The following is a 27,547-nucleotide window of genomic DNA, read 5'->3' on the forward strand; positions in this document are numbered from 1 at the left end:
CTGGCTTCTTTTTCAGTAAGGAGGCCCAAGATTATCCCATTATATCCAAATTCATTCAAACTTCAGCCAACCCAGATATCCCTCTGAGCTTCAGCCTCAAGTATTCATTTATTCAGCAAATATCCACAGCCAGCTACTATGTGCCAGGCATTATGTTAGGCACCAGAGACATGTTATCAGCATTTGCCCGGGAAAATTTATGTTAAAAGCTATCCCGAGTAAAATGTTTCAGGGACCGGTTTATCTTGAGAAATGTTGCATGTTCTGCTATGCTCTCAAATAATCAGAGCCTATCTTTTTTTTAATTTTGAAATGCTTGCAAGAGTGTATAGTTAAAAACAAAACCACACATATTAGAATGGCAACAATCTAAAACAATGGCAACACCAAATCCTGGACTATCATTCATTGCTGGTAGAAATTCAAAGTGGTCCAAGGGTGCCTTGGTGGCTCAGTCGGTTAAGCAATCTGACTCTTGATATCAGTTCAGGTCATGGTCCCAGGGTGGTAAAATCAAGCCCACCTCGAGGTGAGTGTGGAGTCTGCTTAAGATTCTCTTTCTCTCTCCCTCTGCCCCCCTCCCCCACTCTCGCTCTCTCTCCCTCTCTTTAAAAAAATAATGCAAAGTGATTCAGCCATTTTGGAAGACCATTTGGCAGTTTCTTATAAAACTAAACATAGTCTTACCATGCAATTCAGCAGTTGCATTCCTTGGTATTTATCCAAATAAATTGAAAATTTATGTCTACACAAAAACCCAAACATGCATGTTTAGAGAAGCTTTATTCATAATTGCCAAACTTGGAAGCAACCAAGATGTCTTTCAGTAGGTGAATGGATAAACTGTGGTACATCCAGACAATGAAATATTATTCAGTACTAAAGAGAAATAAGCTACCAAGTCATAAAAAGACATGAGATTTGAAATACATAAATAGGTAAAAGAAGCAAATCTGAAAAAGCTACATATTTGTATGATTCAAATGGCACAACATTCTGGGAAAGGCAATATTCTAGAAAAGGTGAAACGATGGACATAATAGAATGATTAGTGGTTACTAGGGGTTAGTTAGGAGGGAAGGATAGTTAGGGAGGGCTTAGAGGGTTTTTTAAGGCAGTGAAACAATTCTGTATGATACTATAACGGTAAACACATGTCTTATACATTTGTCAAAATCTACTGAATATATAGCACCAAGAGAAACCCTAAAGTTAAGTTAGGACTCTGGGTGATATGTCATGTACATTCATCAGCTCTAACAAATGTACCACCCTGGTGGGGGTACGTTGATAGTGGAAGAGGCCATGCATGTGTGGGGAAATCCCTGTCTCTTCTTAATTTTTCTATGAACCTAAGGTGCTGTAAAAAGTAAAATCTACTAAAAAAAAAAAACCTTTTGATTTACTTGATTATGTGACTTGTGTGTCAAGAAATTATTACTATTTCCTTGTGGGATGAATAATCTCCACACATTTCAGAAACACTTAGCCCATATGATACAAAATGAATCAACAGTTTAGTAAAGTAATTAAAACACTCAGAAATAACAGTTTCCAAAACAACTTACAAGGAAACAAAAGCTACTATAACCAGTTATTTTGGCAGGTTGACTAAATCAAGGAAATCGGATTTCATCTTGTATTCTCATTAGATAAATCAGTAATAATCTCGACTCATATTTTAAGCAAAAACTCAATTTTAACAAACATTTTCCTTTGAAGTCAAGATTTGCAACAATATAGGTGATACTCTCATTAATTCACTTATTTAATTTTATTTTTTTTAGCTACAAATCTATGTTGGCAAACTTTTTCTGTTAGGGGCAACGAGTAAATAATTTAAGATTTGGATGCTACCGTGGTCTCTGTCACAACTCACTTCTGCAATTGTAATCTAAAATGCAGTCACAGAAAACCCGCAAATGAATGGAGAAAGCTTGTGCCAATAAAACTTTATTTATAAAACAGGAAGCAGGCCAAAGTTTTGCTACTCCTGGCTAGCTGGTAAGGATAAAAATTTGAAAATTACTGCCTTAAGGAAGTTAGAATCTCATGAAGGAAATATATGTTTGTATTTCATTTTAACTCTTGTTTTATGGAATTGTAAAAGAGGAACGATTGACCAATGAAAGAAAATGCACAAGTGAGACATTTTTTTTTTTTTTCTCATGCTTCCTGGGTGAAGAGTGCCTTATCATAGCACAGGTTGCTATTTCGTTAAATATTTGGTTGCTCAAAAGAAGATCTGTCCTCTTCTTTACATATTATTCTGGAACGTATGGGATTACAGATGATATTCATTAAGAACTCACCCACGCACCTCCTACTTTCTTTAACAACTTACGGTAGAGATATATCAGAAGATATGATGGAAGGGTGTGTGGGAGAGTCAGTAATTATACTTAGCCAAGGAAACCCACCACAAAAGGCAAAACCTGCTATTGAAAAGTAACAAGGCTGCAAAACAGAACAACCAACAATGAGGCCTAGAGGTAAAACAACAGTAAGAGGGAAGAGCATGTGACATCCTCCAGGGGAAGACAAAAGGGATTACAGCATATCTCACATCAAGAGTCTCCCCTGGGGAGACTCAACCCCAACTGGTCTTGATTGTGAGGTCATCACTTCCAAGATTTGGCCTTCCTAGTTTTCTTAAAGTCAGGGTAACACTGGAGACTTGGGAAATTAACTACCAGAAAGTGAGGGAGCTTTAAAAAAAAAAAAAAGCTTATCTTTGTTTTGTTTTAGAGGGTTTTTTAAGCCTTAAGAGTTAATTGTGTCTGAGGCACTGATAATACGTTTGAGGTGAACATAGAAATTAAGACTTTAAAAGATAAAAGTCTAAGCCCTTCTTCCATGCCTGGGGGGTCACCCATCAACTGTAGGGTGACGGGCACTAATGCAGGTGGTATGGGTTAGTTTTGGGGCTCCCACCATCTCTGGAGTGGGAATCTGGCTCTTCTCTCCCTGGAATCTGCAGTCACTTCAGAGCTTTTGAGTCTATTCAGCCCGGCCCTCCACAGGCCTGCAAATCAAGACTCTGCCCCATCTGTTTCCATAAGAATCGTGTTAGATTATCAGTTCTAACAAGCCCCATTGCTCTTTCCCATGCACATGGACACTTCCTAGCAAGACCTGTTGGTTAGTTGTATATCTTTGGCATTTTTTATGGTACCAGGTGACTGTAAAGGCCAGGACATTTGTTGTGACTGGCACCCAATATTTGATTTTCTCTTTTAAAATCATGCCATGGAAATTAAGATCTGGGCGTGTTCTATTCCCCATTACTTTAATACCTCCCTCCTTCCAGATTTGCTATACCTACTGCACCTCAACCTGAGGGTGCTCTGGACTTCCCCTTCTTGGTCCTTACTAGAGACCTCCTTCAGCAGGTTGTACACACCTCTGTCTAAGCTGTGGCCCCTTCCAGGCATTTGGCTTTATCAGTGCATAACATGAACCAAGCTTTTCACTTCTGTGGAACACAAGTGACTACCTTCTACCCTTTTGCTTCCCCTTTATTTTAATATACTATGAGCCATTGGATAAGAACTTGCTAATGACCAGCATGATATCTTCATAGTCTGGTTCCAGGGATATGAGCGCTTCTTTCTGAGCAGGGAAATTATTTAACATTGGAAGTGGTTTCCTCTGAACATCAGATCTTGGGTATAAGAACAATTAAAACTGGTAGACCTCCCTCCTCTTGCCTAAAAGAAAATACCCCTGTATTTATCAAGGTCCTTATCTAGCCCCTTGCCCAAGGGTTCACAGTACAGTGTTTGTTTTTTTAGAAGCCCCATTTGCACAGATGTTCAGTGACTCAGAATGCTCTACTGTCTTTTCTTTAAGAAAGAATTGAAATAGGGGCACCTGGGTGGCTCAGTCGATTAAGCGTCTGACTCTGGGTTTCAGCTCAAGTCATGATCTCATGGTTCACCCTGCATCAGGCTCTGTGCTGACAAAGCAGAACCTTCTTGGAGATTCTCTCTTTCCTCTCTCTCTGCCCCTCGCCCGATCACACCCATGTGCTCTCTGTTTTTCTCTCTCTCTCTGTCTCTCTGTCTCTCTGTCTCTCTCAAAATAAATAAATTAATACTTTAAATACAAAAGAAAAAAAGATTGAAATACACTCCGATTGTGCCTCCTTCCTCCCTTGCAACTCCTGCCTGTGTTTGTATGGAATCCTAAACCACTCTGAGATGGACATATTGTCTGTAAACCCTGGGGTAACTGTCAAGCCATGATCCAGACTTCAGGTTGTTCTCTATAAAATGCAAAATAAATGTTTCTATTAACAATGAAACAAACAAACAAAAAATATTTCCTGAGGAAAGTAGTCCAAAGGCCCTAGGGCTGGATGACCTGTTAAAATAGATCACAGAGCAGACTAAAGCTTTGAACAGGAGTCTGAACTTCATGTTTCTCGACAAGCATTTATGGAACATTGACATGACGGTTAATTTTGTGTGTCAAGATGACTGGACACAGGGATGCCTAGATAGCTGGTAAAACATTATTTCTGAGTATGTCTGTGAGGGTATTTCTGGAAAGAAACAGCATTTGAATAGGTAGACTAAATACATATGATTGTCCTCACCGGTGTTAGTAACCATCATCCACTTTGTTACTGGATGTTACCTGAATGGGATTAAAAAAAAAAAAAAGGAAGACTTGTTTTGTTTTGTTTTGTTTTCATCTGGGACATCTATTTGCTCTCACCCTTGGATATCAATGCTCCTGATTCTTGGACCTTCAAATTTGGACTGGAACTACACCACTGGCTTTCCTGGGTCTCTTGTTTACAGATAGCTGAACATGGGGATTTTCAGCCTCTATAATTGTGTGAGTGAATCCCTCATAATGCATATCTATCTATCATCTATCTATATATCTATCTATCTTGTTGGTTCTATTTCTTTTTTTTTTAATGTTTATTTATTTTTGAGAGAGAGACAGAGACACAGAGAGAGTGTGAGCAGGGGAGAAGCAGAGAGAGAGAGGAAGGCACAGAATCTGAACCAGTTTCCGGGCTCTGAGCTGTCAGCACAGAGCCTGATGTGAGGCTTGAACTCACAAACCATGAGATTATGACTGAGCTGAAGTCTGCTGCTCAACCGACTGAGCCACCCAGGTGCCCCTTGTTGGTTCTATTTCTTTAGAGAATCTTGACTAATACAACTGAGTATGTTTATATTGCCACTAATAGTTGCTGTGGGTGATAGAAGAGAGAGTAAATAATTCAATTTCAGAAATCTTTAAGTTGGGGGTATAGGATATATAAATAGATATAAGTATGAGTGTTAAGCAGTTACATAATGTAACCCACAAATCCCATCTTCTAGAAAATGTTTTTTAAACATAATAGTACCATTGTACAAATCAAAGAGAAGATAAAAATTAAATACCATTTTAGTGTATTTTTTGAGAGCTCAGTTGGCAATTAAGTTTGAATATGTGAATATTTAGAAAGTATATGGTTCAATTGAGACTGAAGGGACGGGAATGAGAATGAGAATATATGTCATCATTTCAAGTTCAGGAAATTCCTGTTCTCATATTTTACTAATTTATTATGTTATGTTCAATAAATCCCTAAGCATCAGTTCTTCAGGCTCATTCTATGGTTTTCTACCCCAAGCACAATGAATGCCTTACTAGTTTTACCACCATCTAGTGGTAAGACCAAGTGATTGAAAGTAAACTCTGAATAGAAGAATCTAAGTATAGATGAGATACATTCCACTTCGACTTTACAACCATATAGCTGATAATACTCGTTTCAGATTCTTAGTGCATTATAGAAGCAGACAGGGTGCTAAACTTTGTAAGTGAGAGGTTTAAAACAAAAATTTTAGGAGATATTTTAATTTTTTTTTAAACTGATTATTTATATCCTCAAAGAAACCTCAAAAGAGTACCTGGCGGCGCCCGGTTCTTCAGTCGGTTGAGCTTCCGACTTCGGCTCAGGTCATGATCTCACAGTTCATGATTTCGAGCCCCCTGTTGGGCTCTGTGCTGACAGCTCAGAGCCTGGATCCTGCTTCAGATTCTGTGTCTCCCTCTCTCTCTGCCCCATCCCCACGCATGCTCGGTCTCTTTCTGTCTTAAAAATAAATAAAACATTAAAAATTTTTTTTAAAAAAAGAAAAAAAGAGTACCTGTACAATTGTTTTATATTTGGTCTTAAACGCAGGAGGTGTTTTTTTTTGTTTGTTTGTTGTTTTTTTTTTTTTTTTTTTTGTTCTCTGAAAGGAGGTGGAGAGAATAATCTCACTCTAATTGTGGCTAAATTGTGAGACGACAGAATACAGATGGATGGTAAATAGCGGATCTAACCAATGGCAAAGCTAGTGTTCAGAACTGGATTGCAAAAGTTAATCTAAACCAGTGGTTTTGCTAACAGGAATTGAGCCAACATTTTTCTGTGTTTTCTTAAGAGAAATCTTCAGCTAAAATAATCAGGTAAGGTGTCATATGATGCTCCTTTATGTACATGACTATAGATACTATTAATATCAAAAGAAAATTTTAAAAATAAAAATTAAGAGTGATTACAGTAATAAAAGAGGGATAGAATTGGTTTTATTTGTTTTTTGTTTTGTTTTGTTTTTTGAGAGGAAAGCTTTAATATTCATCTGAAGTAGTGATGATAAAATGCTTCTGGAAACACTGTAGGAGCAAGATGACCTAATGTTAGTCTCTCTTCAGACAAAACAGAGTCAGGAAAACAGGTGTTAAGGCACCTTGTGCACACTGATACCAAGTACGAGTTCATTGATAGAATTATGTTGCCTCTGAGAAAATACCAATTAACATGGAAAACAAAATTATTGTAAATGAATTAATTAATGTGTGCAAAACATAAAAACCTAAAATGGAAGCTCTGAAAAACACTTTAGAAATCATTTAATCCAGTTCTCTCATTTTCAAATAAAAAAAAAATGAGGGAGCTAATTCTCCTCAATTTTTTTCAATTGTCAACATTTGACCTAGATCGAACGTGTGAAACTTTGCAGACCTAATATGAAAGAATTACTGTTGCATCTACGTCCCCATTAGTCTCTACATGGTCCTAACCAGTTGTTTGTAATAGCTGTGAAAACAACCCAGATGTCCGTTGTTCTTACCTTCTCATACACTTACATCTTTTCCATCTGTTCGTGTACCCACTTTTACCTAGATAGAGGTCAACGCAGCATGAGTTGTCTTAGGAGAACTTACACAAACAAAAATCTTAGTGAGAACTATTCACTGTGTCCATTCAATTAACAAATATTTACTTGCCATCTTCTAAATGCCAAGCACTATATTAGGTGCTGGGGATAAATAATCAGCAAAAAGATCAATGGGCTTTGCCCAGATCTTGTAATATAAGGGAGGAGAAAGACTAATGGAATAAGCAAGAAACCAAATCATATAAAACATTACTTCAGTGGATAATTAATGTGGTTGGGGAAAGCAAAGAATGCTTCCCCATGAAATTAAGATTTAGCTGAGATTCAAGACAAGAGTCTGAGTTAATTTAATTTAATTTAATTTAATTTAATTTAACTTTATTTTAAAGTTTATTTCTTTTGAGGGGTGCCAGGTCACTCAGGTGTTTAAGCTCTGACTTCAGCTCACGGTTCATGGGTTGGAGCCCCGCTTTGGGCTCTCTGCTGACAGCTCAGAGCCTGGAGCTTGCTTCAGATTCTGTGTCTCCCTCTCTCTCTGCCTCTCCCTTGCCTGTTCTCTGTCTCTTTCTACCTCTCAAAAATAAATAAACGTTATTGTTTTAATGTTTATTTATTTTGAGAGAGAGCACGTGAGTGGGGGAGGGGCAGAGGGAGGAGAGAGAGAATCCCAAGCAGGCTCTGCACTGAAAGCACAGAGTTAATTTTAAGAGCTGGTGTATATGTCGGTATACATACAATCAAAATGTATAGTTTGGAGAACTGAAAGGAGGTTTACAGACAGTACGTTTTTCTTAAGTAAGAGTAAGATCACTCCCACTACAGAATGGAAAACTCTTTGGAAAGATTCCACAGAGGATATATACTCACCACTTAGGAATGGATAATTAAGTATGGTATACTCTCAATGAAATATGTGTCAGTCAAAATAAATGGGCTATTGGAGACATAGAGAAATATGAATGTATTGCTGTAACAATATATTAGTGGAAAACTATTTCAATATAACATTCTTCTTTGCATCTTTTTAGGATTCTTTAAAAATGATTAGCTCACTGACTGTACAGAAATGGGCCCCAGGTGAGATTTGGCCAACAGGCAAAATCTACACACATGTACAAACGCACACACACTGGGCTTCATGATAGTAGTTGCCTCGGGTTGAAAGAAAGGTGGGATGGGGAAAAGACAATAGATAGATGTAAAATGTGTTAGTGCTTTAGCTCTTAAGTTGAATGATGAATTAGAGTTTATGATATTAAAGATTAAAAAATACAAAAAGAGAAGGCCATTCACAGACTAATAATGATATTATATTTAAAACTTTAAAAACACACGTCGTAAAATTCAGTTGAAATGCCTTAAAAGTCAAGCATACAACAAAGATGAGAGAGAGGGAAAGGGAAAGACAGCAAAAATTAAAACACGGAGCACTAATATTGGGCTGGGTTGAGGCTGGCAAATTCTTAAAGGCGATATCCTGAATCATGAGTGAGTTGTGTGGGTCTTTATGTGTGTATGTATATGATGGATGGATGGATGGATTTATAAATTAAGGTTTGCTTTGAATTCTCTTTTGGGGATGGTGGGGGAGGAGTGACACGAAAAGTTTGCTTTTCTATAAGACCACTCCCACTATACTATGGAAAATTCTGGAAAGAACCAACAGAGGATATAAACCCACCATTTAGGAAGCTATAGATGAACCCAAAGTAGTTTTGATAGTATCTGAGGTAGTGTAATAATTGTGGAAATGGGGGGAATTAAGCCCACCTTTAAAATATGTAAAAGGTAACAGATAAAGTTTATAAACTAACAGAACATGCACATTGAAGGCAAAAAGATTTCAAGAAGGACTGTCAAATTTATGGAACCTGGAAAATTAGATAGTTTTTAGAGCTAGGCTTAGGGAGTAATTTATTTATTCTAAAATTTATTAAACATTTATTAAATACTGATTTGTGAGTCACCGTTGTTCTAGGTACCAAGATACTAATGTAAACAAGAGCTGCAAATTTCCAGCTTTTGTACAGTTTCCACTTTAGTGAGAAGAGCCAGGTAGCAAAGAAACATGCAAGCGGATAAATAAGGTCGTTTAAATTCTACATTCTGTAGAGGAAATAAAACAACAAGATGAAATAGAGAGTAATGGGGGAGGTGATGAAGCTATTTTAAACAGGAGATTCACAGATTTCTCTGAGAATGACACTTCAGCAGAGACCAGAATAGTAACGTCATGAGTTTTGGTTTTAGATAATGTTCTCCTTGAGGGATCTTTGAGCTATTCAAGTAAAGATGAGAATGATCCAGTAAAGGAGACAGAAAAACAGTCATGTAAGAAGAGATGCACCGCCTCTGTAGGGGAGATAAGGAGGGATTAACCTTTCACATCCCCTAATACCCAAGTTTAATGTATACACATTTTCACCTTCCTGTTTCTAACAAAAATTTGTGAAATTTGGTAAATGTAAATGCAAAATGCCCAATTAAATTTGAATTTCACCTGAATATGGATAGTATGCATGGATGTATGTATACTCACGCACCATTTGGACATACTTGTACATAAAATATTTAATAATTATCTGAAATTCTAATTTAATTGGACATCTTGTATTTATCTAGCATCCTTATTCCAAGAAACACTCAGCTTTCCTAACTTCCTTCTTCCATCCACCTCTCTCTCTCATCTTTCCTTTACCCTCCCTTCCCTTCCTCTTCTGCCTTTCTTCTTCCCAGATTTTCCACTGGAGACTTTAAAATCCTCACTTCTGTACTGAACAGAGCAGAGTGGTTCTGTCCCTTCCTGTCTTTTCTAGTATGTGCACAGCTCTCCTTATCAGGACGTGGATTGTAATAAAAACCAGCCAAGAACTGACTTACCCTGGAAGTCAGATTGGAGTCCAAAACACATGCTTACATGTGTGTAGGCCCAGATCACAATAAACTGCCAGTAGATAGAGTGCAGGAACGTTATCTGTCTCATCTCTCTTCCCTATATTGGATGATAGAAAGCAACTGAAAATATTTTTTTTTAATTATAAAACACAGGAAATTTGTGAGGTTATATAATATATTACTGACAATATTTATGTAGAAGTGTCTGTTTTCTCATCTTTAAAATGTGAGGGTTTAATACCAATAGTAGTAATAATAATAACAACAGCTAATGTATTGGCTAATTACTACCTTCAAAGCATCGTATTAAGCACTCAATATGTATTAACCTAAAAGTTCATCTCACCTTTGAAAATGTGTGGTTCGTTGGTCTCAGCACGATCTCAGATACGACAGACCCTAACTGAGGAGAACTTAGAGATACATTAATTTTCCTGGATTCCGTTAATAATGTGATGCAATTAAATAATAATATTTAAGTAATTCTAGGCAAAAAGAGGTTTTAAAGTTACCATGATTGGAGCACCTGACTGGCTCAGTCAGTAGAACATGTAACTCTTTTTTTTTTTTTTAATTTTTTTTTTTTTTACATTTATTTATTTTTGAGACAGAGAGAGACAGAGCATGAACGGGAGAGGGGCAGAGAGAGAGGGAGACACAGAATCGGAAGCAGGCTCCAGGCTCCGAGCCATCAGCCCAGAGCCCGACGCGGGACTCAAACTCACGGACCGCGAGATCGTGACCTGAACTGAAGTCGGACGCTCAACTGACTAAGCCAACCAGGCGCCCCAACATGTAACTCCTAATCCCGGGGTGTGAGCACAAGTCTCACATTGGGTGTAGAGATTACTTTAAAACATAAAATGAAGTCTAAAAAAAAAAAAAAAAAACCTAAAATGAAGTTACCATGATCATCATAAAATAAAAGAACATTACTGGGAAAGTTCTTAGCAATTTGTGTTGTTTTCTCAGTTAACTCCCAAACTGGTTGAGGAAAGCTTCTACAGTGTGTCATAACTTGGCAGTTCTTCTCTGTGAGAGTCATTCACAGACCTAACGTTTCCTTTCATGTGACACAAGGTATATGGTTCATTGGGTGAAACATCAAACTATGCAGTTGCGGGGAAAAAATATGTTCTTCATGGTGGCAGTAAGTTACTTTAGAATTTAAAAACACATGCCTTCTATGTGGTTTATTGGGCTTTACAAATGTTTCATTAAACTGCATTACCCCTGCCATCAGAGGGAGGTGACTATGTTGCAAATATTACAATAGACAGCTATTGAAAGGCTATTGAGCTGAGAAAAGAACGCTGCAATACACAGCATGTGCCATTAAAAGCATGAGGAAATACATATAGCAAATTACATTAAAAAGCTATGATGAAAGCGATGTTGGCATTAGAGTGATTTGAAACGACATGAAGGTCATTCCCTTTTGGCTGTCTCTGAAGACAGTCTAGCGCACAATGGAACCACAAGTTCCTGTGTGCAGTGAGCCATGGGTGAACGTGAAGAGCCATGCAATTCGTTGGTCCAAAATCTGAAAAGGTTACCTTACCCACACCTACCTTTCAAAAGAATTTTGAGCATGTGAAGCCCATTATGTACAGGAACACCTTATGGAAATAACTTTTTTGTAAGTTCTTCAGGGAGCTTTTGCTGCATACGAGCCCCCTCAAGTTTTAGTAGCTTATAATGTCAAGCGTCAATGGGCTCATGGTTTGCAGGTTGGCTAGGTGTTTCTTCTGCCATTGCACAGGTTGGATGCTCAACATTGCACATACGGGCATCTGTTGTCAACTGGAGGTTGCCTGGGGTGTCTTCCTGGCCTCTCCCTTGTCCTGGGCCTCAACTGTGATAGCACTGTTTGCCTTGTGTGGTCTCTAATCTTGGGGGGGGGGGGGGTGTTAGCTTGCAATTGTTCCCATTGCAGCAGCAAGGACAACAGAGGGACGACGGAAGCGTAGAAATCGTCTTGAGGCCCAGACTTAGAAATGGCACAACAACTACCTCATCGCATTGTGCAAATCGTTCATGAGGCCTGATCACATTCAAAGTCTGAGGAAAGAGGGTCTACCTTTTGACAGGAGGGGCTGCGATACTCCCGTTGTAAAGGCTTGAAGGGAAGGGAAGAATGGACGGCCATTTAAAAAATCTACCCCGGTGGTAGAGTGAACATGTGTCCTGATTTTGGCACCCAATCACTTCCAATCAGAGGTTCTTTGGAGAATTCACCACTTTGTCAGGACTGCTTTCAGGAAAAACAAAAACCAAAACACAGAACTGGAAACCTTGCTATGCCAGCAAGAGTGGTCTCACTCTGTCACGTGGCCTGGATTTAATGAATCAGTTGCATCTTTGTGAGATTTTTGGCTGGGGAAGGGAAGGCACTCTGAGCAATGAACTCTCTGGTCAAGGTAGTGGATCACTGCAGAGAAACAGGTGGCATCGCTCCCAGGGGTGGCCTCTCACGGGATATGTGTGGCCTCTGCCTGTGTCGTATACAGTGGGGTCTCTGAAGTGTGTCCCAGGGTGGCATAGGTCCTGGTTGCTCAGCTTCTAAGCCGGATTCCCTGGCTCTTCCAATGAGTTGGTGGATTTCTAATGTCATCAAATCAAGTCCTTAAATTAGCCAGAGTGGCTTCTGTGGGTTAAAAACGAATAGTCCAAATTGACAGAATAGGGACAATGAGTATATTTCCTCATTTTTCAGATGGAAAGGATAATATGTGTGGAGAAATGATCTGGTTCATAGTTAGTACCTAATGAATAATAGTCTCTATTGTTTTGTTTTCTAAACATTTCATGAAACAAAATTCCTTGTACCTTCTCAATAACACCAAACAGCCCTGGTGAGTTTCAGTTTCTTTTATACTTAAGTGTAAGGCTCACAATTAATTTCTCTTAATAGTCTAAAGACTTCAACTTACTTTTCCCTCACTTTTCTAAGCAGAAAATAGTAAGTCTTGAGTAGAAGGTGAGGATCTGAGCTCATACCTACCACATACAAGACATATGTAAGTCTCTTATCTACTTGGCCCCTGCTACATTCACACAGTTGGGAAAGTAGCTATCTTGTTTACCTCAAGGATTATTCTGAGAGTCATATGAAACATTATAAGCATAAAAGCTTTGACACTATAGTGTTCTGTACACATAAGGGATTACATTTTAAACAAGGAATTTTTCAACTTCCCCATCTGTGGTATAAACAAATACAAATTTTTAAATATTTAATATATTTTCAAAATTTATCTCCATTCTGAGCCTCTCTAGCATCTGTTTATATGTGTCCTCAACCCAGATTTAATTTAGATTGGTCTTTTCATATTTTGGATTGAAAACCTTGACAGTAAAATTCTGCAGAGTAAATATTGTTTACACCACCAGAGGAGAGTTTTCTTCTGAGCCTCATTTCAAAAGAAATACCACTTATCTTTCCAGTACCTGGGACACCGACCTACGCAAAATAGGTCATAAACTAATTTAATGTGATAATGACCAGGGGCACCTGGGTGGCTCAGTCAGTGAAGCTTCTGATCCTTGGTTTCTGTTCAAGTCAGGATCTCATGGTTTGTGGGTTCAAGGCCCACACTGGACTCTGCCCTGGAAGCATGCAGCCTGCTTGGGATTCTGTGTTTCCCTCTTTTGCTGCCTCTCCCCCAATCATGCTCTCTGTCTCTCAAAATAAATAAACTTTAAAAAACTTTAAAACAATAAAATGGCAATGACCACTAATAATAGCAAGACTGAATAATGTAGTAAGTTAACTATGGAATAAAAAGTCTTATAAAAATAATTATTTTGTGTTTCTGGCATACCTTATGTTTTATTAGTTTATGCTAGGGGTTTTCTCTTTAGAATTTTGACCCAAATCTTTCTTCCATATGCAGTATGATCCCTTTGTCCCTTTCTCAGAGGATTTGCGCAGACTACTTTATAGTTTACAGATTTTTATTTCCAACATTTCAAACATATTATTTTCTTTTAGGTGTTACATGGGGGAAAAATCACCTAAGCAATGAACAAAGGCATTAATAATTATACAAAGTTGACAATAAAAAGAGCAATGAAATTATGTAGTATAACAAAAATTGAATTTAAGAACTGATTACATAAAAGAATACAACCAATTATAAGAAACATGCAAGCATAATATAATGCATAAAACCACAAAAAGGAAATACAGAAACAATGGTAAGTAATTCATCAAAAGTGACACCTTAAATTAAGTAAAGGGCAAGTGCGAATTTAGTTAAACTTCATCTTCTTTCAATTATTTTATTAAAAGTTTAGTTAACTTTTCAAAAAAGATTAAACTTTCTGTGCCTTTTTTGTATTTATCCTCTGATAATGATTGAATTTTTTTTTTTTTTTTGCTAACTCTTTTGTGCATGAAATGTACCAAGTTCTTGTTTTCATTTTAGAAATTATCCACCCCGAAACCTTAAGTGAATCGTCCATCAGACAGTATCAGTCTCTGCGCCAATACTTAAAATCCTTCACTGGCTTCTCAGATGTCTTTCAGAAAAAATCCAGCCTCTTAAGAGAACTACGGGTGCTTACGTGAGCTCACTTCGGCTACTTTATCTTCATAATCTATACTATTCAGTCATCAACTTCACACCAGAATGACCTTTCTTCTGCTCCTCTTCATATGCCAAGACCTTACATGATCTGACTTTTATGTACCTCTCTAACATGATTTCATTCTGTTCTCCACCGTACTCATTATTTTCCAGCCACAGAGACTTCCATTCCGGTTCATGACCACATGAAGACATTTCTCACCTCTCAGGGCCTGAGGCTTATTATTCTCTTGGTTCCTGAAATAATTTTTCCCCTTAGTGTAGGACCTGTTTCTTCTTGACCTCCAAGACTCAGCTCAAATATCACATACCCAGTGGTGCTTGGGTGGCTCAGTCAGTTGAGCATCTGCTCAGGTCATGATGCCAGGGTCTTGGGATTGAGCCCCATTTATTGCTTAAATTTCTCTCTTGCTTTCCCTCTGTTCCTCTCCCTTACTGTGTGTGCTCTTTCTCTAAAATAAAATTAAAAAAAAAAAATAGCAACAACAAATAACAAAACACAAATATCACACACCCAGAGAGAACCTTTTCTTTACTACTCTATCTGAATGGCCTTTCCTGTCAATCTCTATCATCTGATTATTTACTCCTAAGTAAAAGTGTCTTGGTTACTTGTTTTGCTATCTATCTCCCTGAAGAAGTGGTAAGCAAGCAGGGAGTCTGTTGTGATTATGACGCCCCACTCCCAAAACCTCCAGTGGGGTCACCACGATAATAATTCCTTGACCTAATAAATAAATCTGTTGCTATCCTTTGTGAATTAATATTCTTTCTCTTTTACTAAATCTTATATTTTCCGTAAAATACTTGACTTATGAAATCACCACACAAAGATTTTTATAATGTCTATTTATTTTGATCACCAAAAGTCTCATAAGTAATAGAGGTGTTTTTTCTTCTTTTTTCCTATCTTTAAGTTTTAACCACATAGCATTTCTCTTGTATATTTATTATCGTAACATGCTCGATACCATTTCTGTGTTCCAGTGACCAACCTCATTTTCAAACTCTTGTATGTTCACAGGGCGTGGCCGCCTGAGAACTACATTTCCCAGAATCACAAGCGTGCAAAGTCATAGGTTAAATTCCATAATGAGAAGCACTTACGTGTGAATTATAAGGCAAAGGAGCAGCAACTGTTAATATTGTTCTTGTAACAGCAACAAACGGCTCACGGTCTTTAGCAGATACTGGACACAGGTTTTCCAGTAACTCCTGAACCTTGTCCAAATAATCACTGATATGGTTGCTGCCAGCAACCAAAATCATCCATGAAGGTTTCCGACATTTCTTGTACTTCTTGATGAGGGACAATAGCTCTGATTTTGTGCTCCCAAGCTTTTCAACGTATGGGTATGTATGTGTTTGTGCATGTGTTTTAAAGTTTCTCATTCCTTTTGCAAATGTTCTCTTTTAAATACCTATAGAGTATTGTACTTTCTTGACATAACCAAACACAAACCAACTATTTGTATGAGTCTGAATTTTCTCCACATATTTTAATTAAAACAACATATTGTAATGAATGCAAAGCAGGCACAGATAAGAAAATTCAGTTGCTTTCTGTTGAATAAGATGTCAAATTTGTATGAAATGAAAAATATAGTGAAAATAACATTGCTTTGCAACTTTGCAAATTTGATATCTTATTCAACAGAAAGCAATTGGTAGTAATTGGTGAAAATTGATCCCTTACAAACAAATTTTAAAACATACTGATTGATTCTCTGACCGAATTTAAGAATTCTTTTCACTGCCATTTTTGTGAGAGGTTTTTCAAATACTCTCAATCTTCAAATACTAAATGGAGAGAGACAAGATTTAAATCTTTGAATCTTTGAGATGGAAATAAGCATTAGACTAGTGGCGAAGAAGAAGAAGAAGAAGAAGAAGAAGAAGAAGAAGAAGAAGAAAGAGAAGGAGGAGGAGAAAAAGAAGAAGGAGAAGAAGAAGAGGGAGAAGGAAAGGAGAAGGAAAAGAAGAGTGGGAAGAAGAAAATTACAGCTCAAGAAATAGATCAGTGGGAAAAACACAAAGATAAAATGGAGGAAAGCTGACCCTACTTGGCTCACAACATCAAGCAAAGTTAATTTCCTTCCTTCAGCCTGAAAGATATCACAGTTAGGTTGTGGTCCAAATAGATTGCATTGACCTAGGAGAGACAGAATGTGTAATAACACGGCCAAGTCCAGAGTGCATATGAAATAAAATCAGTTGACTCAATAGCCAAGGGGGCCATATGGAGTAGATTTCAGAGTTTAAATTCATTTTTTTGCATCATTTTGGCCAATGAAAGTTCTGGTTTGCATCCAGATATTCATGTAAGGATGGGCCAAAATGACTGATTCAAATTAGAAGCTAACCCCATCACAAAGAGTTGATGATATCTACTCTCATATTTTGTGGCTTAAAATTCATATGGGGTATGATATGATTTCTTTTAAAATCAAGATTTTTATGACTCGCTTAGGAGTATATCTATAATAGAGAAATATATTATTCTATATATTTGTTTATTTATATATTTAGGTCTCTTCTATTAGTGCATATGCTCAATGAAAGGAGGGTGTTTGTTTACTTTCCCTCTGTTATATCACAATCACTGAGAATAGTGCCCGATTTGTTGACTAAATGAAGAAATGAATTGCTTACAATATGACTAAATTCTGAATGGAAATATACTTAGGGCTAATAGAAATATTATGACATTCAACTATATAGGCTAAGTATCTTTCTATGGAACTATTACCTTAAGCAGTTTTCAAACATTTTGGTCTTAAGAGCCCTTTACACTAATACAAATGATCAAAAAATGCAAGTGACTTTAATTTATGTATATTATAATGCTATATTAGAAATGACCACTATGCATTAGTTTATCTTAAAATAACGATAATAAACTTATTACATTAAACATAAATAGCATACTTTTATGAAAAATAACTATGCTTCGAAATGAAAAATATAGTGAAAATAACATTGTTTTACAACTTTGCAAATCTGATATCTTATTCAACAGAAAGCAACTGAATTTTCTTAACTGTGCCTGCTTTGGGTTCATTACAATATGTTGTTTTAATTAAAATATGTGGAGAAAATTCAGACTCATACAAATAGTTGGAAAAGAAAGGGGTGTTTTAATTGCCTTTCAGAACATTGTTGATATTCGTCTTTTACACTATACTAAAACTTGTGAAATGGTGACTACTTTAAAGTTTATTTGCAGTATAGAATCTGAAACAATGTAAATAAACTTGTCATACTTTGTTACATCAAAATCTCATTGATCTACCATGCACTGTGAAAGGATGTTTTACCCTTGCATGATTTTTTAAACATGTTTTATGTATTTTTGTGAGACAGAGAGGGGGGCAGAGAGAGAGGGGGACAGAGTATCTGAAACAAGTTACATGCTGACCAGTGAGCCCAATGCAGAGCTCAAACTCATGAACCATGAGATCATGACCTGAGCTGAAGTTATCGGATGCTCAACTGACTCAGCCACCCAGGAGCTGCCCTGCTTGATTTTGTGACATCACACACTGTCATTTAGAAGGCATTGGTTCACTGAGTGATTAAAATACTATAAGTGATCACACATTTCATCTTATAATTTAAAAAAATATATATCATTTATAAATATCACCTCCTGTCTCATTACCAGTGTTCTTAAGGACTGAAAAGTTGTCAAACTCATAGAGGTATTCAGATTTTCCAAAATTCAAGTCTTCACTCTGAACATTCACAATTTAGTATTGGCAAATCCACTTACAGTCGTCTGACATGAAATCACATCGTTTAATTTTTGAGAAAATATTTGTCAAATACCCAGTTCTAAATAAAATATCTGTCAATCAGTCCTTCTGTTGATATTCCCTGAAAACAACAGCAAACAAACAGAAAACACCTACTACTTCAGCTAGCATTCAAACAATTGCTATTGGTTTTCCTGGGAGTAATTGTCATACTTTGGTATGCAACAGTATGTTAACAGTATGTGTGACAGTTGTCACTGCTTTGTCATGCTTTTTTCTGAGTGTGGAGCTGAAAAATACAACGGTTACTAGTACAGTTCTTGCCACAGTCTTGATTGATGCTAAGGTGCCAGAAGTTTTATCCATGGTCACTTTTTTTTTACCATTAAGGCAGAGTTATCAGTGGGGAAGGGGTGATACAAATAATGTTTTAGTATCACTTTGATCAAATTGGCCTCGTAAAAGGATTTCAGGGGACCTGTTATAAACATTCAAATATGGACCTAGAATCTGTACTAGTTTGCTGTGCTGCCATGACAGAATACCACGGACTGGATGGCTTAAACAACAGAAACTTATTTGCTCATGTTTCTGAAAAGCTGGGCGTCCAAGATCCAGGTTTCAGCAGGCGTAGTTTCTGTCAAAGCCTCTCTCTTTGGCTGGCAGATGGCTACTTTCTTGCTGTGTCTGCATATCACCTTTTCCCTGTGTGTAGACATCATAGGTGTCTAACTTATGTTCTAATGTTCTCTTTTTATAAGGACACCAATCTGATTGATTCAGGTGAACCCACATGACTTTTCCTTAACATGAATTCCCTTTTTAGAGGCTTATCTCCGCATATAGTCCCATTCTGAGCTACTGGGGTTTAGAACTTCAACATATGATTTTCGGGGAACAAATTTCCGTATGTAACAATATTCTTACCATCACCCAGATTTAAACCCTGTTAATGTTCTGGAATACTTTCATTTAAAAATCTATATACATATCCATATATATTTATTAATTTAAGTCTAAAATGCAAAATTATTCTACAAAGACCCTGTGGGTAACTTGTCCTTTAAAGTAGAATGTTACAGAAGAAAAACAGAATATTAGGTAAATAGTATCCATCTTGGTCATCTCCTTACAATTTCAGTCCACCTTCAGCTTTCTACTATAAACTTTGATGACTCTCCTTTTAGTAGTTTAGGGTATTTTACAAATGTATTTAAGTGTGCAGAGATTCTCTTTAGGATAATGTATGGATATCTTGTGAACTATCAAATCCCCTTTGAAAGTGTAGGCAGAGCCCCAGCCACTAAGCTCAATGGCTGTTTAGGGCTCCCAGAAAACTGCTTTCTAAGAAGTAGGGAGGGGAGTTAGGGAAGGTTATAACAAGCCTAAGAAGCCTGCTTTTTTAGTCTTCAGGTAAACTTTTAGGAAGGACCTTTTCATCTTAGTCTAGTTTGTTGGATCAAGAGAATAAAGGTGCAGATTCTTATGTCAGTTGCATAATTTTTACATTTATCCATGTCAATTAACATTCACTGCATATGTGTGGAGCTATCAAAAAATTAAAAGTCCCCAAATATATTTTTTATAAATACTTCTTTGAAATCAGTTTCTGTGTCAACTACCTCAGGAATTTTATCTCCCGATCTTCCTATGACAGTCTAATCTCTTCAGATGATATTTGAGGAAGAAGCTTTTAAGTAACTGTTACTTTCATTTTATTTCCCTAACAAAAACTTTGAACAAATACATGGTATTTCAACCCACTAATTGTAAAATTTAAATAAATGCACACATATGCATACGTAAATATCAAGTAATCTTTAAATCATTTTTCAACAAGTGATTCACAAATTAGCCAACATAAAGTAAGATGTTGGATTATATATGGAAACCTCAGTTTATTATTTGTTTGTACACCAGTGTGTGAGCTCAACTATGTATATTTGTTCATCAATATGGGTTTATTTTTTCTTCTCACAAAATTAATAATTTCTCATTTAATAATTACTTCATTTTGAGAATGAAATTTGTTAAAAGATAGACTTCAGTATTTTTTTAATGTTTATTTTATTTTTGAGGGAGGGAAGAGCATGAGCAGGGGAAGGGCAGAGAGACATAGAGAGAGAGAGAGAGAGAGAGAGAGAGGATCTAAAGTGGAGATCCCAATGTGTGGCCCAAAGTCACGAACAGTGAGATCGTGACCTGAGCCTAAGTCAGATGTGTAACCAACTGAGTCACCCAGGCACCCTGACTTCTCCAGTATTTTATAATCTTACTCTACAAAAAAAAAAAATAAATAAAAAATAAAAAATAAATAAATAAATTATTGTTCTTAGGCTCAAAGGCCAGGTCATCAATTTAACCAGTAATTCTCTAATTCCATTCTCTAAAGAATGTTCTTTCTCTAAAGAATAGGGACAATTTCACTTTTTTCTTATATTAAACTTGGGTCATGTTTAGCTTTTTCTCCTATTTCCTATTGTATATATTCTCTAAATTTTTATCAGCAGTTTCACTAATAGCAACAAAATATAAATGCTCCCCCAAAGCAACAAGATTAACATGGATTTTCCTAATTTACTGCATGGTTGGTTAGCTGTGTACATCATAAACATTTAATTTTAAAAAGAGCATTGAGAATGAAAAGACATCCCATGGTCATGGATGGAAGAATAAATATTATTAAACTGGCCATACACCAAAAGTCATCCACAGATTCAATGCAACCCCTATAAAAATACCAAAGACAGTATTCACAGAATTAGAAGAAACAATCCTAAAATTTGTGTAAACCACAAAAGACCCAGAAGAGCCAAAGGAATCCTGAGAAAAAAGAAGAAAGTGAGACATATCACATTTCCTGATCTCAAATTATACTACAAGGCCATAGTAATAAACACAGAATGATAATGATACAAAAAGAGACACATAGATAAATGAAACTGAATAGCAAGCCCACAACTAAATCAGGGCATTTATGATGAACTAATATTCAACAAGGAATTCAGTAACCCAGTGGAAGAAAGGCAGTCTCTTGAAAAAAAAAAAAAAAAAGGTGCTGGGAAAACTAGAAAAACACATGCATAACAAAGAATTTGAAACCCCATCTCATACCACTCACAAAAATTAACTCAAAATGAATCAAAGACTTAAACATAAAACCTTGACTCCATAAAATTCCTAGAAGAAAAGTAGGAAAGAAATTCACAGATATTGGTCTTTCTAGTGATTTTTTTTAGATATATTGAAACCACAAAAAAAAAAAAAACAAGCAAAACTCAACAAATAGGACTATATCTCATTCAAAACCACAGAAAAACACACAATTAATAAAATGAAAAGACAGCCTACAGAATGTAAGAAAAAATTTGCAAACCATATATCTGATAAGGTGTTAATATCCACAATATGTAAAAAACCAACACTACTTAGTAACAATAGCAACAACAACAACAAGAGCAGCAAAAACACTCCAAGAAAAGGGTGGAAGAACTAAATAGACATTTTTCCAAAGAGGACATCAAAATGACCAACAGAAGCGTGAAAACAATGCTAAAGACATCACTAGTCATCAGGGAAATGCAAATCAAAACCACAGTGAGAGACCACTTCACACCTGTTAGAATGGCTATCATCAAGTATACAAGAGACAGCAGGTGCTGGTGAGGATGTGGTGAAAGGGACTCTTATATACTGTCATGGAAATATAAATTAGTCTAACTGCTATGGAAAACAATATGGAGGTTCCTCAAAAAAAAAAAAATCTATATAATCCAGCGGTTCCACTTCCGGGTATATACGCAAAGGAAAAGAAAAGAGAATTTTGATGAAATATGTGCAAGTCATGTTCATCACAGCATTATTCAAAACAGCCAAGATATGGAAACAACCCAGATGCTTATCAATGGATGAATGGATTATAAATATGTGGTACATATACACAACAAAATGTTATTCATCCATGAGAAGGGAAGATATCATGCCATTTGCAACAACATGGATGGACCTTGAGCACATCTCAAGTGAGAAAAGTCAGAGAAAGGCAAGTCCTGTATGATATTACTTACATGTGGAATCAAAAATAAACAGACAGGGGCACTTGGTGGCTCAGTTCGTAAGTGTCCGACTTCGACTCAGGTCATGATCTCATAGTTCATGGGTTCAAGCCCCATATAGGGCTCTGTGCTGACAGCTCAGAGCCTGGAGCCTGCTTTGGATTCTGTCTCCCTCTCTCAATTCCCCTCCCCCACTCATGTTCTGTCTCTCCTTCAAAAATAAACATTAAAAAAATTAAAAACAAACAGACAAACAAAAACCCAAACCCGTGAAAAATAAAACCAGAGAGTAAAATGGTAGTTACCAGGGCATAGGGACCCAAGAGGCAAGACTGATGGTGTTTAAGGGTATAAACCTATAATAAGTAGTAAATAAACCATAGAGATCTAATGCACAGTATAATGAAAGTAGTCAATAATTCTACACTATTGCAATTTAACATAAATATTGCTCAATGATTTTTTGTTTCTCTGGCTAATTACACTTAGCATAATACCCTCCAGTTCCATCCACTTCTCTCATATGAGGACTTTAAGAGACAAAACAGATGAACATAAGGGAAGGGAAACAAAAATAATATAAAAACAGGGAGGGGGACAAAACAGAAGAGACTCATAAATATGGAGAACAAACAGAGGGTTACTGGAGGGGTTGTGGGAGGGGGATGGGCTAAATGGGTAAGGGGCACTAAGGAATCTACTCCTGAAATCATCGTTGCACTATATACTAACTAATTTGGATGTAGATTTTTAAAAATAAAAAGTAAAATAAAAAAACTTAAAAAAAAGAAAAAATATCGCTCAATGGCATTCATATTACAATGTATAAATTTATCAAGATAATACAAGGCATGCCTTAAATTTACAAAGTGTAACATGCCAAATTTCCAAAACAACAAAAAAAAAATAAAAAAGCCTAGTGACTACTTCTTCCTTTATTCTGGAAGTATGCTTTAGCACCCTTTTAGCTTCTGAATTATAGAGCAAATTTATTTTTGCACTCAATTCATTTTTAATCCAAATATTTACACACCCATAGCAAGGTTACCCGTCATACATAAAATACGTAAGCCATATAAAATCAATGTATTCAAATATAGCTCATACATGAAATATGTATACATATGTATATATACATACATATGTATATATACATATGTATACATATAAAGACGTATATATATGTATATATACATATATATACATATATACATATAAAGATGTATATATATGTATATATACATGTATATATGTATATGTACATATATATACATGTATATATATATAGGTGTATATATATATATATATATATATATAGGTATATATATACACACACACACCTATAGGTATATATATATATACCTATATATATATGTATATATACACATATATATACATATGTATACATACATATATACATATACATACATATATACATACATACATATATGTATGTATATAAATTTTTATATAAATATAAATTTATATAAATATATACATATACATGTATATGTATATATGTGTACATATATATGTGTATGTATATATACATATACATATATATGTACACATATATATTCATATATACATACACATATACATATATACACATATATACATATACATATATACATATATACATATATATATACATATATATATACATATATATACATGTATATATATATACATGTATATATGCATATGCATATATACATGTATATATGTATATATATACATGTATATATGCATATGCATATATACATGTATATATATACATATGTATATTATATATGCATATATATGTATATATATATATATATATATGGATGTTATCTAGAATGCATCTTCGCTCATTAATAAAATTCACACTAAAAATTGTGGCTTAGTTTTAAAGTCAGGAGACTGGTTCTCTATCTACATAAATGAAAAATATTTAACCCAAATAGCAGTTTCCGTACTATAGCAGGCATTCTTAATTTCCATTGATTCAGAAATCCTTTCTTCAATGCCCTGGAACTAGTTTTGATTACTCTCTGAAAGCAGTATGGCGATGGCTCAGGCACAGATGTTTCAGTGTATAAAGAAATCATATAACTATAAACATCTTAAACCAACAATATTTACTTTAAAAAATTATGTAAATGTCCCATATAGTGAAACCATTGCAAATGCTGTATTTATACATGTAAACGTACGTGTACATGTAAATGTTGATTTATTCCCAACCATTTTGTTGCAATGAATTGTGAACGTTCAGCTTCATATGCATTTAATTGTGACACTTTGGCAATTAATAATTTCCATTTATGATATGTAATTGCAGTTCTTTTCCCTCAGATGCTCTTCTTGTGCAAATCATTGTTGTCACAGTAAGTGCATCAAATTCATCTTTTTTAATTACACAGACTGTAGAAATCCAAATAACAACAAAATATTTGGGTTCAATAAGGGTGATGATTTAAAAAAAATTAATGTTTATTTATTTTAGAGACAGAGAGGCAGAGACAGAACATGAGTGAGGGAGGGGCAGAGAGAGGGGGAGACACACAATCCGAAGCAGGCTCCAAGCTGTGAGCTATCAGCAAAGAGCCGGGCACAGAGCTTGAACTCAGAACTGCAAGGTCAGGACCTGAGTTGAAGTTGGATGCTTAACCAACTGAGCCACCCAGGTGCCCCAATAAGTGTAATGTTTTATAAATTTGGGCGGAAGTATATTGTCAACCACATCACTCCAATTGCTTTTAGCAAGTAGCTTCTGCTTTTGGAATAAACTTGACATACAAATTGAACAGGAGAGTTCAAATAAAGGAAAACTATAATCAAGAAGACCTTGATAAAATGCCCTCCTGGTAGAGAACACTGTTAAGTTATGTATATATTTAGATCATGCAATGCCTGGGAAACTTCATTCCCAGACATAGTTTGGCCACAATCATTAGATCTGGCAAATGGAAGAGGACTGCAATTTCTGTCGCCAAAGAAAGCAAAGTCCTTGGGAGTCAGTATACTCACAACCTTAAGGGGTTCGTGGAGAAAATCATTATATCGGTGTTTCTATGTGTCACATATTTTTATCCTGTGGTAGACTGACAATGTTGAATTGTACTTGAGCTCTCTGACCCTGGAAAATAGCAATCATTAAGAAATTCCCTCACCCTTCCTACTGTAAAGAAACACCCTTCTGCATATGACTTGGGTAAGACTTACTAATGTCTTCCCGACTCATCTATAACAAGGCCAGAGAGATTTCCAAATTTCCATTATTTCTGTCATCAATAATTAGCTGAACTGCTTGTTCCCGCTAATCAGTCAGGACAAAATGCTTGTTAGCCAAATTTTGATTAAATGTATTTGTTTCCACCAGGCTCCTGAACTTTGATGAAACTTCAACCAACGCACCACCCCTCCTTAAAGGCCCTCCTACGATAGATGGGCCTCAGGGTAAAACATTTGCTAACTTAGTATCTGATCACCTCATTCTTTCATCCTCTTCCTACTGGACAGTTTACTCCTTTTAGAAGAAAAACCCTTTTGGTAGTATCAGAATAGTTCCTACATCACTGCAGCATATTAAACATCTTTGCTATCTACCAAAATCAACCATCAGACAATATCCAGTGATATTTTGGTGTTGATACTTGTCAAACATAAATTCATATGATCAATTTTTTTTTTTTCGGGGCACCTGGGTGGCTCAGTCGGTTGAGTGACTGACTCCTGATTTTGTCCCAGGTCATGATCTCATGGTTGGTGAGACAGAGCTCCATGTTGGGCTCAGTACTGACAGTGCAGAGCCTGCTTGGGACTCTCCCTCTCCGTCTCTCTCTGCCCCTTCCCCGCTTGCACTCTCCTTCTCTCTTTCAAAATAAATAAATAAACATTAAAAATGTTTTTATATTCTAGCCATGGCAGATATTTAAACTTCCATTAGAGAAATATAATTACAGTTGCTTTATTCCTTAAAAAAAAAAAATAACATTTTTAAAAGATTACATTTATGGAGTTTCCGGGAATGATTGCCACATATTTCTACGTGAAAACACAGCAATAAGGGTGAAAAAAGTAAAAGTCAATAGTGTAAAAGAGAAAAGGAATTGAAAATATGAGATCACATTATGAAAGTCCATAATAATAGATATATAAATAGGACATATAATAGAATTGTATCTGAACAAACTATCAAGGTAAAACATAATTTATTTAATACAGCATGTGTCTGTGCCTCATAATCTGACATAAATCAAACCACACTGTGGAAAGTTATTGAGATTCTCAATGAACACAACATTCATTATAAATATTCAACAAAAATGGAGTATGTAAAGCAGGGGATATGATTAGCTACAACAAAAGAAATTCATTAAAACAAACAAACACAAAGCTTTTCTTCCTATAAGAGACTCTGTGACGGGACACCGGGGTGGCTCAGTGGGTTAAGCATCCGACTTCGGCTCATGTCATGATCTCACAGTTTGTGGTTCAAGCCCCGCGTTGGGCTCTGTGCTGACAGCTCAGAGCTGAGAGTCTGGAGCCCGCTTGGGATTCTGTGTCTCCATCTCTCTCTGCCCCTCCCCTGCTCATGCTCTGTCTCTCTCTGTCTCAAAAATAAATAAAAACATTAAAAAAAATTTTAAGAGACTTTGTGACTACCAATTACTAATCAGAACAATTTTAGACCTCTAATACATTTTAATTCAGTGCATTAAAATTGGAAGAGACAGCTTGTCTTACACAAACTTACTTCAGGGCCATTTCCATCTCTTTCATTTTATTAAACTTATATCTGCATACACAGGATATAAATCATTCTAATAATAAATTCTGATCAAACAAATCAGCAAAGCAAATCAATACATTGGAGGAAAAAATATATATCTCATCATGCGGGATTTAAGTGGAGAAACTTTTAATTTTCTCATGAAGCGATAAATGAAATGAATTCCAGTGTTTATTGCCTCATTTCACAGAGATGGGGTAAAGACTAAGATACTTACCTTGAAATAGGCACCCACCACTAGTTTGAGAGGTTCTTAATTGACATAATTCATATACCATGATCTCTATCTGAT

Source organism: Panthera leo, chromosome B1 (assembly GCF_018350215.1).
Source record: "Panthera leo isolate Ple1 chromosome B1, P.leo_Ple1_pat1.1, whole genome shotgun sequence".
In the NCBI taxonomy this organism is placed as follows: Eukaryota; Metazoa; Chordata; class Mammalia; order Carnivora; family Felidae; genus Panthera; species Panthera leo.